This window comes from Podarcis liolepis (assembly GCF_965112155.1).
Source record: "Podarcis liolepis genome assembly, chromosome: 4".
NCBI lineage: Eukaryota > Metazoa > Chordata > Lepidosauria > Squamata > Lacertidae > Podarcis > Podarcis liolepis.
The window spans coordinates 73,396,629-73,412,229 of record NC_139558.1 but is presented as its reverse complement, the minus strand read 5'-3'; the positions used below and the strand labels follow the sequence as shown (position 1 = coordinate 73,412,229).

At 41.0% G+C, this 15,601-nt stretch overlaps 1 protein-coding gene across 4 annotated transcripts in view; it reads right to left on the bottom strand.

The window, feature by feature from the left end:
• The window catches only part of COL8A1 (collagen type VIII alpha 1 chain), a 94,900-nt gene extending 83,999 nt beyond the window's left edge, over positions 1-10,901 (bottom strand). For all 4 annotated transcript variants that reach the window (XM_083500775.1, XM_083500776.1, XM_083500777.1 and 1 more), the window contains exon 1: positions 10,651-10,901. The gene's annotated coding sequence lies outside the window, so the exon portion shown is untranslated. The remainder of the gene's footprint in view (positions 1-10,650) is intronic.
• Between the last annotated feature and the right edge of the window lie 4,700 nt (positions 10,902-15,601).

Below are 15,601 nucleotides of genomic sequence, written 5' to 3'. Positions count from 1 at the left end.
TCTGGGCGGCTTTCAACATATATAAAAATATCAAACATTTTTTATATCCCATAGAAATGCTGGAAAACTGCATCCAATAGCTGTGCACAAATGGTTTCTCAGAACTCTACACCCTCAACAGTGGGCAGAGAAACTGCAGGCATCATTTCATCAAATTTCTCCAGGGGAGAAGAAATTCTCCAACAGCTTCTCGGTGTCAACGCTCCTTATTAGCACTAGTAGCTGCAAGGCTGCTGCTTCTTTCTTCCCCTCAGGTTTTCTCTTCCCCTTCCGTGCCCTTTATTTTATGTTGCCACTGCCCTGGCAACAGCAGCAACTCTTCCTACGACCTAGTCGCCATTTTTACATCTTTCACAGGGCCCTTGATCTAATAATAATAATAATAATAAATTTTATTTATATCCCGCCCTCCCCAGCCAAAGCTGGGCTCAGGGCAGCTAACAACAATCTAGCATCATTCCAGGTTATATTGTGTGTGTGTGTGTGTGTGTGTGTGTGTGTGTGTGTTTCCAGAGGAGTGGGAAGGTAATGACAGCCAATTAAAAAACATGGTGAGGGATATTTAGAAAAAGTCAGCCATGGCCTTTTCTCCTTGGTGAGTGGGATAAGAAAAAGAGACATCTCAGAAAAAATGTCTTCTGAGAAATTTCAGCTCAGCTCTACTGAATATCTCTTGCTCATTCTGCAGCTGCCTGAGGCAAGCAGCCAAATTCTATTTTTCTGCCTGTATGATGGATCACAACTCTGCATAGAACTGGAGTGGAGGCATAAAAACTAAGGTGATGAGAACTAAAGAACAATAGTTGGAGTGGAGTGTGGCAGTGAAAACAGATATCCCACCCCTACCCCGCCCGGCTTCTGTAGTACAGTACAGTGGTACCTCGGGTTACATACGCTTCAGGTTACAGACTCCACTAACCCAGAAATAGTGCTTCAGGTTAAGAACTTTGCTTCAGGATGAGAACAGAAATTGCGCTCCGGTGGCACGGCCGCAGCAGGAGACCCCATTAGCTAAAGTGGTGCTTCAGGTTAAGAACAGTTTCAGGTTAAGTACGGACCTCCGGAACGAATTAAGTACTTAACCCGAGGTACCACTGTACTTGAACGTATAGAAAGTTACAGGATTGCAGCAGGAACTTAGGGAACATGCACTGTTTGGAAACAAATCAGTATGTCTCCTCCAAAACATTTGTAGGCACAAACAGCATGGAAAGTGGGATCGCGTATAAACTGCCCTGCTACGGCCATGAGCACAAATCATAATGAATGCACATTAAAAATATGTCTGGTAAGATAAAGCCCAAGATATTTAAACTTACTAAATCAAAAGATATTCAATAAGACTGTTATGTATTGAAGTTCTCACCCTGGCCACCAGGAGTATCGTGTATATAGTTTTCATTCAGGTCCACGTCAGTTATTTTAGGCGGGAAACCCTGGGTTGTTGTTGCTACAATGTTGACAGCCGGCTGCCTATAAAAGCAGGCCGGCTGAGCTGTTTGCTGTTCAGTTCTGTTCCAGCTTACAAATAAAGAGCTGTTTGGAAGAATCACTGTTTCGTCTGATATGTTCGCCCACAACTTAACAAAGACAAACAGGGAATTTGCTAATTTTAAGATTTTTTTTTTTTTAATGGAAAACTTGCCAAATAATCAACAGGCCATGGGGATCAGTATGCCATTAGACCACCAGGAAAAAGGAAGGTGACACCACAGAGATTCAGCAGAGAAGCTGAATGAATGAAATAATGGAATTCATGCCAGAATTCTGAAAGAACATGAACTTGATGTAACTACGGTAATTTGAATTTGAAGTAACTATTGCCTCAAATATGTAACCGTCCTGATATCTTGTGATGAAGGACAGTTTTATTTATTTATTTATTTTAACAACAACAACCTGCCATTAATATTGACAGCTTTAGCTGAAGAATAAGAAGTTGCCATCTGAAACACTGGAACACAGTACATACAACAGGCCTCAGTTCAGCAAAGAAATTATTTTAAGTAACAGACACGGGTTCTGAATGTAGGTTCTGAAATACAGCACTGACTGATATCAACTGGATTTGTTGTTGTTGGGAGAAAGGTATATTTTGAGACGGCAGGCAATCCTGAATTGAATAATTTGCCTCTGCTATAATGAAAATCACCAATTCAGAGAGCAGAATACAAGACCCAAGGGACAAGGCATTATGCAAAAACTAGCCCTATATAAATATACTCCTAAGAATGTTGACAGACACAGTAGTCATAATGCAACCACACCCATATTTGCAGCATATATTCAAACCACTATGGTACCTCTTTAAACAATCATTGCTTCCCCCAAATAATTCTGGGGATTGTAGTTTGTTAAGGGTGCTGAGAGGGATTGGTTGTTAAAACACTCAAGAATCGTAGCTCTGTGAGGGGCAATAGGGTGGTCTCCTACTAACTCTCAGCACCCTTAACAAACTACAGTCCCCAGAATTCATTGCAGGAAAGCCATGGCTGTTTACAGCAGTATCGTAGCACTTTCAGTGTATGGTGTGAAGGTTGCCCATATTCCGTAGTTATTGACAGAAGGTTGCTTTGGCTACTGCTGCACTGGCAGGGCCTAGTCTGCAGAGTGTTTTTGGCTACCAGGAACTCTCTTGTCACTGAAGTGCCTTCCTACTGCAGTTGTGGAGAAGACCTTGGAACAAATGATCCAAGACACATGCACAGACATAGCAGTCATCCACTTACTGTGTACTCGCAGCCTTGGGAATAGAGTGTGCAGCCTTAGCACTGCAAGCTGTTGGCCACCCAGCCAGACAGCAGAGAGCAGTGGAAAACAGAACACCAGTGAATTCTCAGAACAAGAGGGCTGGATGCATTCAGTATTTCGCCCCCTCACCAGAACCAGAAATGAATAACTTTTGCATGGATCTAAAGGTATTTGCGTGCCATGGGTTATGTCCATGCTACAAATTTAAGCCAACTCCATCCCAACAACCAACCCAACCCTGCCATAAAGAAAAGTCTCAGAAAATAAGCATCGTATTTCAAGAGGTGTCACAGAAAGTGCCTAAAATACAAACTGGGGTTTAAGCTGCTCTGTTCTGTTTTTCTGCTATATGTTTTTAGAATCTGAATTGTGAGCAGCTCTGAAACTGTCTTGCTTCTTTTTAAATACTTCTGATACTGCCTTTGGCAAAACCACCAAGGCGGTTTGCAAAAAATATATATTCTATGGTTCAAATCCCCACTCAGTCACAGGAACCTTGGCCAGTCACTGCACTCTAACCTACCACAGGGTGTTGAGGATAACAGAGAGGCTATCCTGAGGAACTTCTGGAAGAAATGTAATGGAATGGAAGAAGGAAAAACTCTGTCTCATCACTGCTAATTGTCTTCCGCAAAACTTCAGAAAAATTATGTCATTTTGCATGCCTTTACAGAACTCATCTTCCTTTGACAGAATTAGCAAGGGCAAATTACCACTAACTCATCTATGAAATTCTGCTGGCAAACAGCAGCTGCATAGGGTTGGGTAAGAAATATATTTTCCATTCCAAAAACAACTGCAAACTTCTTATTTCTTTTCAACTAGGAGAAATTTGATCTTTTAAGCATTTTGGTGGGTTCTTTTAAAACCGAAATTTTAGAAACATTTGAGATGAAACATTCCAGTATGACATTTTTAAAAAATGTGTAAATGTTTTATTTTGTTTGGACATTTTGGAGACATTTTGTTTTGACTTGCCGAAACAAAATGTTTTGACTCAACACTCATTGGCTTAAGAGAGGCCTAAAGCCTGCATTTTTGGAACATGCTCAGCTAATAACTATTTCAAGACACCATTAGAGGGATCACTCAGCACATCATCAAAATCTTCAAGTGGAGAGTTGAAATCTCAGTCAATCTGTAGGCCTTGGGGTGGTTCATCCCAACTGGCCAGCTGCAAATAACAATCACAACTAGTCTGCCTCAGTCTCAGGGATTTTTCATCCTTACATGACTTTTTACTGCTTGGCTTCTGTAACAAAGAAGGACAACAATTTGTTATAGGTAGCAACCTGCTCCAAAGAAATGGTAAAGATCACTCATTAGATTTAGGCAAGAATTGGTTTAAATGCAGCCTGCTTCTATGGCAGAATGAGGTAATACATCCTGGCCATCCCAAGATGAATGCTGTTAAACCACTGGGTTGTATATAGGGATGGGCTAATCTGTCAGTTTTGGTTTCTCACAGTTTCTTAAGTTCAAGACTTCACATTTCCACATCAGTTTGCAATTTAAAATGCTTGTGAAAATTAATCAGCATTTCTCCTAATAAGCACAATTTTTGATGCCTTTTTCCCTAATATACACATTTCTGCAAAGCATTTCCCCATAATGTAATGTTATTTTCATTTATCTATGCATGGTACATGGGCTGGTACATGACTTCTTGACATCCTCTTGTCATATTACATAGCAGTCAAGTTTGCACCCCTCATGACTAAAGCAAATTTAAGCAAAATAAAAGGATGAAGCTAAACATGGAGGTAGAATAAAGGTTTTAAATATTGCTTAGCTTTCCCATTGAGAATAACATGTGTGTAACACAAGCCCATGTATGTTTATTCATAAAGAAGTTTAGAATTGCAACCTAAGTCTTTGGCCAGATCATGTCCCATGAAAGCACAACTTACAAAGGAGTGACACTAGCAGTTCCAGATGGTTCAGTTCTGTTGCGCTCAGCTATCATATAAAATGCGAAGCCCTCAACTTGTTTTTTGATCTCTCTGGACTGCAATTCCATTCTGCGTGTAGAATAAGTCAAGTCAAAACACTGCAGCATGACCAATTCATTAGATCATTAAAACGGCAAAAAGAATCTTACATCTTCCTGTTTTCTGTAACTCCTAATTCAACTTGATGAAATGTGGCACGTGTAAACAAAACGGCTTGCAAAGCAGACAGTGTCTTAATGTGGGAAAACAAGTTTGTGTGTTTCCCTGCATATTTAAAGCTATTAGTTTGTCTGGTAAAAATCACCACCGGTAAACACTTTTATCACTTTTGCCCCTTGATATAAACCACAAACAGAACTGATCAATGCACTAGAAGTGAGAAGTGACAAGGTACAAGGGGTGGGAAACCTGTGACCCTCCAGTTCTTCGTGGACTCCAACTCCCATCAGCCTCAGCGAGCATTTGCCAAAGGTCGGGGATGATGGGAGCTGGAGTCCAACAACATCTGGAGGACTGCAGGTTCCTCACCCCTGCATTAAAACAAAAACTCAAAGAAACTTGTTAGTCTGGAAGAGGTCACTTGTACAAATTAATATGGACTAGATCAGCCTTCACCAGCTTGGTGTCCTCTAGATGGTTTGGACTAAATCTTCCATCATCCTCAGCCAAACATCGGAGGACACCAGACTGACTGGATAGTGGAAGAATGCCAATGTGAATGTTGTACATGCATTCTAGCCAATATGTGGTTCCAGTCAAATGACACACATCAAAAACGTACATTTGTGAAAACAGTCTTACAGGATGCCTGGTCATGCTATTGGTTCAGCCTATTAGGATAACATCTGAGGGCAGGAAGTGGGCAACATATCAGGAGAGCACATTGCAGGTGGTAACACCTGAAACCAAATATTGGCTCAACTAGACAGAGACCAGAAATCTGTTTCTAATGGGAAAGCCCTGAATTACACAAATAATACAGAAGAAGGCTCTTTTGAGTATGTGTCAAGACCCTTTCTCTTATCACTGAATAACTAAAGCTAGGTTCTACATAAGGGGTGCTTAAATGAACCCCCACTTCCACATACATGCCAACATCCAATGAGTGTGTGATAAGGTACCAGAAAAGCACTCACTGGCCATGACACTCAGACCCCTAGTGGCCAGGAATTCTGCACTGGGGAGCAAGCAGCCCCACACATACAGCTTGCATGCCCAAGTTCTTCCAGCAGACTGGGAGTGGAGGAACTTTACATGTTTGTAGGGTTACTGTCTCACAAATGTTGAACACTGTCATAGGGCATGGCTGGCATGCATGCATGTGAGAATGCAAGGGCATCCATCTGCCTTGTTCTGACTTGGCCAGCCTGTGACAGGAATGTGAGGTCTGGAAAGTTCCAGGCAATGCTTAATGCCTACAATGAGAGATACTTAGATTCAAACCTACCTGAAACTCCTAGCCCTCTGTCTCAAAAGTCAATTCCTCTAAATCCACAGTGGTCTACTGTTGTGTGCCGATGGTCTCTCAAAATCCTCCACCCTCCGGTGGGATGGAGAAGTCTCTGCCACAGTTGGAACAGCCTGAGGATGAGGATGCTGGGGAGGGTCCAAGTGGGGAGGATTCCTTCAATCTGCACTCTCACCTTACCTGTCTTCACAATGTGAGCCACAAGCCCTGCCTCCCTCTCCACAGCTGTTTGAGCCTATCACACCACCCACCCCAGGATCGCCAGACACTGGAAGTATCCCTGCCTCTCCACCTTGTATATTTTTTGTGGTACTGAGGAATGTCCCTGATGCTATTAGACATCAACAGCATCAGTGAGTGTGCATATGCAAAATCAACATTGTGTGATCTCCACAATCGGGACCAGAGGAAGATTCCCATGGAAGGTTGTTCAGGGTGGCCTGTCTAACTTTGTGTGGTTCCATGTTCCCCATGACAGCCATTTTTTGTTATCCCCTATCCCCTGGAACTATTTTGTGCCTCAACACGCTCTCAAAATTGAAAATGTGCCCATTGGTCCAAAAAGGTTAGCAACCGCTGTGCTAAACCATAGTTTAGTATTACAACTGGGTGAATATCATGGAGCAGGGAGCCTTTACTGTAAAGAATCCTCAAATTAAACCAAAGTGTTTTTCCAACAAAGCAGGGTCCCCCCCGCCTTCATTCAACAGATTTAAGAACAGACCTTCAACAAAAGACTGAGAAAACCACAGAGAGAAACGAATTAATATATCCATCTGAAAAGAACTATGGACTGTGGATAACATTCTGGCAGGAGAATATCCATCAGGAAAGCAGCAGTTCACTTTGCCTTATTTGAAACCCAACAGTTAGAATTCGAGAGGGCTCAAAGCAAGTCAGAAAGCTGTAATTTTGGAATTTATGTGGAAATTACAATCATCCCCCAAATATAATAGCTAACAGCCTTAAACATAGGGGAAGCAAATGTTAAAAAAGACTACGTATCACAATGAAATAAACTGCTGACTTTTCTTTGAACTCCAATGAATTCTTAAGAGAGCCAGAACACTACAGCTAGGACGTTTGGAGAGCGTGAGAGGGAAGGAAAATCTTCTGAACAGAAAATATGGAGCAAACTGTAAAACAGGTCAAAATACTATTCTGTCATAGAGAATGTTCATCCAACTTGGATGGTTTTACAAGAAGACTGGAGAAATTCATGGAGGATAAGGCTATCTCAGTGGCTATTAGCCGTGATGGCTATGCTCTGCCTCCACAATCAGAGGCAGTGATGCTTCTGAATACAAGTTGCTGGAAACCACAGGAGAGGAGAGCGCTTCTATGCTCCAGTTTGGCCACTGTGGAAAGAAGACGCTGGGCAAGATCCAGCTGGCTCTGCTTATGTTCTCTTATGCAAGAGGCATTCAAATTCTAGGCTGGTTCTAGACCAATTACCGTATTTTTCGCTCTATAACACGCACCAGACCATAACACGCACGTAGTTTTTAGAGGAGGAAAACAAGAAAAAAATATTCTAAACAAAATAGTGGATATATGATTTTTGTGGTTCATGCTGTGGCCACAGACATGTGATCTGACAGTGAGTTTGGAGTAGCCCAATGCAAAATTCCTGAGGATCCATGTGGATCCATGCTTTGTAACCACAGAGGAGGGAAGGAAGGGGAACCATGGATCCTCTGCTCACGACTGCAGCAGATCCCCCCGCCATCCGTAGGCATTCGCTCCATAACACGCACAGACATTTCCTCTTACTTTCTAGGAGGAAAAAAGTGAGTGTTATGGTGCAAAAAATACAGTATACTCCAAGTTAGACCCATTGAAATAAGTGGGGCTTAGGGGTGTCAACTTGAATAAAGTAGGGGGGGACCTCGGCCCCTAAGAGATGGCTCCTATGGTAGGACTTATATAAGCCATGACTAACAAGTCCCATTGATATCCATAGGTCGACTCTACATATGAATAAGTCTGGACCCAACCCTCTTTCCGCAGTGAGGCGTTGAACAATGGAGTAAGTATATTCCAGGAAATCGCAAGTCACATTTGTAACATACAGTCAAAGCACTCTTATTCCAGTTTAAGAGTCATGGCTTCCCCCCCCCCAAAGAATCCTGGGAACTATAGTGTGTTAAGAGAGCTGAAAGTTGTTCGGAGACCCCGGCAAACTACAATTCCCATGATTCTTTGGGAGAAGCCTTGACACGTAGTGGAATGAAAGTGCTTTAAATATGTGGTGTGGATGTGGCTACAGCAGTCCTGTACACACCAGCATCCTGTGTCCAACTGGAGTGCTGGGAAACTGCTGAGAATACCACCCTTTTACAATGTGGTACATTTGTGTTGGACTTCTGTGCTCTTTTCTTGATCTAACTCAACAGCCTTTCCTGCATTGACCTCACTCTATAGATGGATTTCAGTGCCAATACTGCCATAAAATATATGGTTCTAACAAGCTTTCCTCCTCCCTCCCCAAAAACACATTTGGAGATAGATAATCATTTCTGAAGCTAGGCACTGCTTAATTTCCTCTGGTCAGTCCAATGCTGAAAAGTGACACTTCTCTGAACTCCTGACCTATTTTTCAAGGCAGGAAAGGCACCTGTAGGAGAGTTTAGTTTGTATTAGGAATATTCCTCTTTGCTAATCAAAAATCTGCCACTACACACTACAAAAGCAAACAAACCAGCTCGATTTACAGCAGTGTCTCACTTTCAACACATGCAGCTATTCTGTGTTAAACACATTTTGTCAAGTGTTTCCTTCTGGGAATACTACTTGAAGTACATTTTCAGACATATTTGGTTAAGAAAAACTTGCATGATAAATGGAATTTCACAGTAGGATCTTATTTTAACCTGAATTCTTCAGATAGCGCATTCCTTAAATTATAGCCTTGCAAGTTTTCCCCCCTCAGTTGTATGTGGCTTGTTTCATTTTATTATTTTTGCTAAAGACTAAAACTTGATTATCAATATCTATGTAAATAATAATAATAAAGAGTGTGCTCAAACAACAGTTTAAGAATAAGGAAATAATTTAGGAATGTATTGAGCTATTCTTGTCCAAAAAAATTGTGTGCACAATTTGTTTTTCAAAAAGTACAGATTCGCCCCCCCCCCCCACCCTCCATCTCTAAAGCTTAGCAAAATGTTCTGTACTTTAATAGCAATTTCAGAGGACATCAGACACTTACGTAACTTTCGGTTGGACTTTTTCCTGCTACTATGAGATAAAATTTCAGTTGCTTACTCTATAAAAAGAATTGCAATGCTTACTGTATCAAACCACACCTCCCAAACTAAATTAATACAGGATTTGTGGCATCCCACCAACTGTGTGGCTGCATTTAGAGAGAAACTGTGTGAAATAATATTCAGCAATAGCAAAGCAGGGTTCAGAAAAGGAATGAAATGGCATGGATCTGCCTTAAAGAGTACAAAAATGTTATATATAAAGCTATGCAGCCCCTGTTTTTCTGGATACAGTTAACTGCCCCTACTTACACAATACTAATTCCTGATCACTTGTGTTTCTATGCAGGCATTCCTGGATTAGGGTTTATATGATGGAATTCCATTAGAAAGGGGACTTATGTGGCTAATGCCTTGGCTCACTTGCAGTGTGAGAATTGCCCCTAGAAATTGAAATGCATTTCTGTGGACAGACAATTAGAGGGGTGCATTGAAGAAATGCTTTCCAAAGCCTCTGCTTTTAATGCCTCTAATTCAGTGCCAGCACTCTTTCTATTGAGGCTAGCATATGTAAACATAACTGGCTCACTGTTGGCTCCTGCCTAAGAAACATGTGGAAGATCTATTGCTTTATGCTGCTACACAGGCAGAGATATCTAACGCAATTTATCCGTTAAGAAGGTGCAGCACAGCTTGTCCTATATTTTCAGGAATTGGGACTTTGATCTCGAGGCATATTCTCAAGGTTTCTGGCTTGACAACTTTGCTCCGTTGTCAAACACCCACCTGACCGGTGTTCCTCCACGAAGGCAGAAATCCAAACATGCGTTATTTGCAGAGCAATAAAATGTGCGAAAAGATGCTCTTTCCAAAAGTTAGGAGGAAGCTTTCCCAAATATGACAACAGGCCCTTTTCCTGGTATTAAGGAAAATCTTTGCACTTCTTGAAAGCGCACATTTTTGTTGATAACTTAATGACAGAAACATAGTTTAACACAACAACAGAATTTTAAAATGTTAAATAACATTTCCAGGCATGCTGCTTTATAGATACATATAAAATACAGAAAGGAAAAACACAGCCACAGATGTTATACATTTCCTAGTAATTTAAGCCATTTTCTTTCATTCTTAAAACAGTTTGCTACTTGTCAGTTGCAAAATACCGACAAAGCATCCCCACCCCCAAGAGGATTATCAGCAACGCTGGCACATGTCACACAACAACATCTGGATGCAGCTGAAGCAATTGAGATAGGAGCATTCTTACCTTGAGTTTGCAAGGTCCCAAAGAGGGGAGATCACTGGCTCACCACGCTGGGAAGGCTGAAAGAGTGCTCTGATCAACTGCCGGTAGCATGCAGTTAGCTTTTATGTCCAGGTGGGAGGAGCTGCTGTTCAAAGTAGGTGGGCAGAGAGCAGAGTCAGGCAGTAGCCAGAGGCGAGTAGCAGTATAAATACTTTGCTTGAAGGGATGAAGAGGGTGTCTGGCACCTGGGGGAGGGAGAATAACATCCTGATTTAAAGCAGATCTACACCATGCATTTAAAGCACACCCAATGCCTATTTAAAGCACATGATGTTGTCCCCACTAAGGATCCTGGGAACTATAGTTTATGGGTGCTGGAAATTATAGTTCTGTGGAGGGAATTACAGTTCTCAGGATTCTTATGGGGTGGGGGGTCATGTACTTTAACTATATTATGTGGATCTGACCTTAGTTTTTATTGCCCAATAGGTTGTAGGATGGTGTATTATTATTATTATTATTATTATTATTATTAAATACCTTTCACCCTAAGGTCCCAAGGCAGGCTGGAGAATTCTCCTAGGCTGATTCTGAGTTTCTTGAATACGCTGCAAAGCAGAAATGGTAGCACTCTTTAAGGCGGTGGGTCCTTTACCGGTATTGGAGTTCTGGCAAATGTCTAACCTTGTTGCCCTACAGAACTGGCCCTGACCTCTGGTATAAACCAAAGTAATTTCCCACCTCTGAATTATTTTTTCTTGCATTTGTCATTATAAAAAAAACCACTTAAAAAATTATCTTTATAATTAAATAACCTGATTCCTAAAAAAATAAAAATCCTGCAGATAACTTTTTTTTTAATTCCACACAGCACCATTTCAGAAGTAATTCCTCTTCCTTTCATTTTATTTATTGACTGTAGGATAGAAGACATTAATGATTTCTTCAGTTGTCAAGAGAGATATTTATGAGCAAGTGGTCTGAGGCAACATTCCATCTTCCATTTATCAAAGACCTCCCAAAGACTTTCAGGCAGATTTATATTTGAAAGAGTCAATGTTGAAGAACTGCATTTTGGAAGAACAACTGATTTACCTTATGAATTCACGAAGTTAAGAAGTGGATGCTGAGAACAAAGCTTTTTGCTTTTTTATTGGTTTCTCTTTGTATTCCAGCTTCTCCACTGATGACATGATGCAAAAGGTGTTTAGAATTTTTTCTTCTGTGATGGGCTGACACTATTGATCTCAGCATTTAATCCTTCCCACGTAACAGTGACATGGAAAGTTTGAATACACAGACGCTGAAGAGGCAAATGATGGTCTTTTGCAGTTCTAGTATTTTCTGCTGATTTAGATAATTGCATGTAATAACATTTCACTTAGGGGTCGAGCATCCATATGCAGTGGTGTGGACTGAGTATGCAGTGGTGTGACTGGCAATTGTGACTATATTTATGTTACAAAGCTATCAGTTTAAGCTGCATGTTTTATTATGTATGGAACAGATTTGTATAATTTGCATTATATTCCTAGTTCTAGGGTGCTGGTGCTAGAATAAAACATTGTGGATCTCTCTGGGCAGATTCCCAGAATGCCGCTCAAATGATTCCTCTTTGCTTTCTCTCTCTGAAATTGCAGAGAAACCACCTATTATGGATGTCCACAGGAATTTTGGGGTTTGTTTTCTTTCAGGGAGTGAAGTAAAACACTGAAAGGGGGAGCAGGCCAATTTCTCACATACAAAAATGTGTCTTTAAATTTTGCCTCATTCCTCAGGTTCTACCAATGGCAAGAACATACAGTGGTGCCCCGCAAGACGAATGCCTCACAAGACGGAAAACCCGCTAGACGAAAGGGTTTTCCGTTTTTCGATGCGCTTCACAAGACGAATTTCCCTATGGGCTTGCTTCGCAAGACAAAAACGTCTTGCAAGTCTTGCGATTTTTTTTGCCCCCCCCCCTTTCTAAGCCGCTAAGCCGCTACCTTTTAGCCGCTAAGCCTTTAATAGCCGCTAAACCGCTAATCGCGCTAAGCCACTAAGCCGCTAATAGGGTTGCTTCGCAAGACGAAAAAACCACTAGACGAAGAGACTCGCGGAACAGATTATTTTCGTCTTGCAAGGCACCACTGTACTCTTTTTTAGAAGAAGAAAAGAAAGAAAGCTGGGAATCATGGAGTTATGGCTCATCCATTATCACCAGAAAATATTATTTAATATTGTGCATTGCCCTAGGATCTTTTGATAAAGTGTGGCATATGAATTGAATTATTATTATTATTAGTACTAGTATTTTAGGCCAAATAAAATAGTAATTAAATAAAGGATGGAGTTATAAAATAGTGCTCACCAAAGAGGTTATAGGTAACGTGCAATGAGCTGTGCTAAGTTCACATTGACCATGTCAAAAGCACAGGTCTTTAAAAATGGGAGTGTGAAAGGTTCTACATCTGTGGAAGCTGTGCAAATCTTCCATTTTTCTATTTTAAAAAGTCAGAAATAGTATTGGGTCAATTCAGGAGTACAGAATTTTATCCCAGCCAGTGCCTGGATTGGATTGGATTTTTATAACATATGTGTAATCAGTACTTTTCTTCTAGGGGGGAAAAAGTGCTGGAACTACATACCCTTGTGTACCCCCAGAAAAGCACTTTGTGTAATGGGTTTAACTGTTTTTATATATGCAATTGTTTTGACTGCTTTTGTATACCCAGTTGTTTTATATTTATTTTTATGTTATTGTGGAATTGCTTTGAGATGCTTCAAAGGAAAGCATTAATCAATGAAATAAATAAATGTTGCTTTTCGCAAAATGGAGACCACTCATGTGAGGAATTATTGTTCACCGCCAAGCACTTAAGGCCTTTTCCAAAAAGGAAATGTCATGTCTTGGCTGTGGCTTGGGTGATTGATATGATTGCTCAGCACTTGGTCCTTTCATGGGTACACAGCAGTTGAGAACATAGCCTGAAGACTGTTTCCAGTCCTGGGAACCCGCCTTGCGTGGACCATTTTTAACATGTTTCATATATATTCCATTTATTGTAATTTATGTTACGTTGTAAAAAGTGCCGAGTTCTCACTCAGGCCCGACAGATGAATTTGTTACCTTAAGCCTATTTTTAATGCAAACATGAAGCCTAACTTCCATTTCTCAAGAAGATATGGGCAACATTCATGTCAGTTAAGAGTTACAGTGCCACATTTAATGGGCTTTTGTCTCATAATGGTTGGAAGGGAACTGAGCTATAATGAACCAGTACGATCACAATACTATCTGATTGTTCTGTCTAGCCCATCTTCCAAAGATGTCAATGGAACAGCATTTAAAATGGTGGAAGGATTATTTTCTTTGAATGTAAATCTCACATTGCCCTTTAGTAAAATGTCTGACAAAGGCCTGATTCTGCAGATTCACACAGTTCAACCTACTGTGTGCTGTGGGTTGAATCTGCTGCTGTCTCTAGATCTTCCACATAGTGATTCCTATAGATAAATTTTAAGGGTTCAGTGTCATACAACAGAAGCTAAACAACAAATCCAGTCATGACTGCACTGGCCTTAATCTCAACATATTCCAAATTCACAGACAGACTTGACCCTTTAGTCTCACCACTTGAAATAACTGCCTTTTATCCGTCTGACTAGCCTGTAGGCATTTTCTACCCCATGTCAGAAGACCGTGGACTGATGAATTTTCAAGAGCAGACTTCTTTCTTTTTTGCTAACCATCCTTGATTGAGTTTGATGGCAATAGTCTTGGGTCTCTAGTGCACATTTCAGCTGCTGGACTGCTGTAAGAGAAATATGATGTAGAAATAGATAATATAGATTGATGCACGTTATAGGGAAAACACAGACATATTTGAAGCTACTCATACACTGACCATTCAGCTTAGAGCATGAGTGGAAGTTCCATGCTGCCTTATTATTTTTCCACAGATCACGTTGTCAAGAAACAGGCTCTCTTTCCGCTCCCAAGAGATCTTCTCATTTTGCATATCCAAGTTATGGTATTGCTGCTCTCCAGAAATAATCCATGTGTGGAGGTTAAATAAGTTCAGAGTGTTAATTAACAGTCTCCAACAGATCTGCATTTTCTATTGAAGCCTATAACTCCAGCCTGTAACTCCTCAACTTTTTGCTGATTTTGTTATTTTGTGTCATCGTTCATCTCAGATTTGACAGTTTCTCATATCTGTTCTCGCCCACCCCACATTTGTTGGTATTTATTTTGGATTTTAAAAAGTATCCAACTGTTAACTTTCTCTAAAACACTTTAATGTTTATGCTCAGTGTATTTGTAAACACCAAGCCAAGATCATTCTGTCCCAAAACCTTTAGGGTTAGTTCATTCCAGCAAAAGATCTACTGCAGCCGTTTTATTTTATTTTAGCAATACTGTGGCTATGAGTAGATCACAAGACTTAAAACAGCAGCACTGTAGCCAACCTTGGAAGAGAAGTTCAGGAAGCCACAGTGCCACATTGTTGTTCTTGTTTAGTCATTTAGTCGTGTCCGACTCTTCGTGACCCCATGGACCAGAGCACGCCAGGCACTCCTGTCTTCCACTGCCTCCCACAGTTTGGTCAAACTCATGCTGGTAGCTTCGAGAACACTATCCAACCATCTCATCCTCTGTCATCCCCTTCTCCTTGTGCCCTCCATCTTTCCCAACATCAGGGTCTTTTCCAGGGAGTTTTCTCTTCTCCTGCGGTGGCCAAAGTATTGGAGTCTCAGCTTCAGGATCTGTCCTTCCAGTGAGCACTCAGGGCTGATTTCCTTAAGAATGGATAGGTTTAATCTTCTTGCAATCCATGGGACTCTCCAGCACCATAATTCAAAAGCATAAATTCTTCGGCGATCAGCCTTCTTTATGGTCCAGCTCTCACTTCCATACATCACTACTGGGGAAACCATAGCTTTAACTATACGGACCTTTGTTGGCAAGGTGATGTCTCTGCTTTTTAAG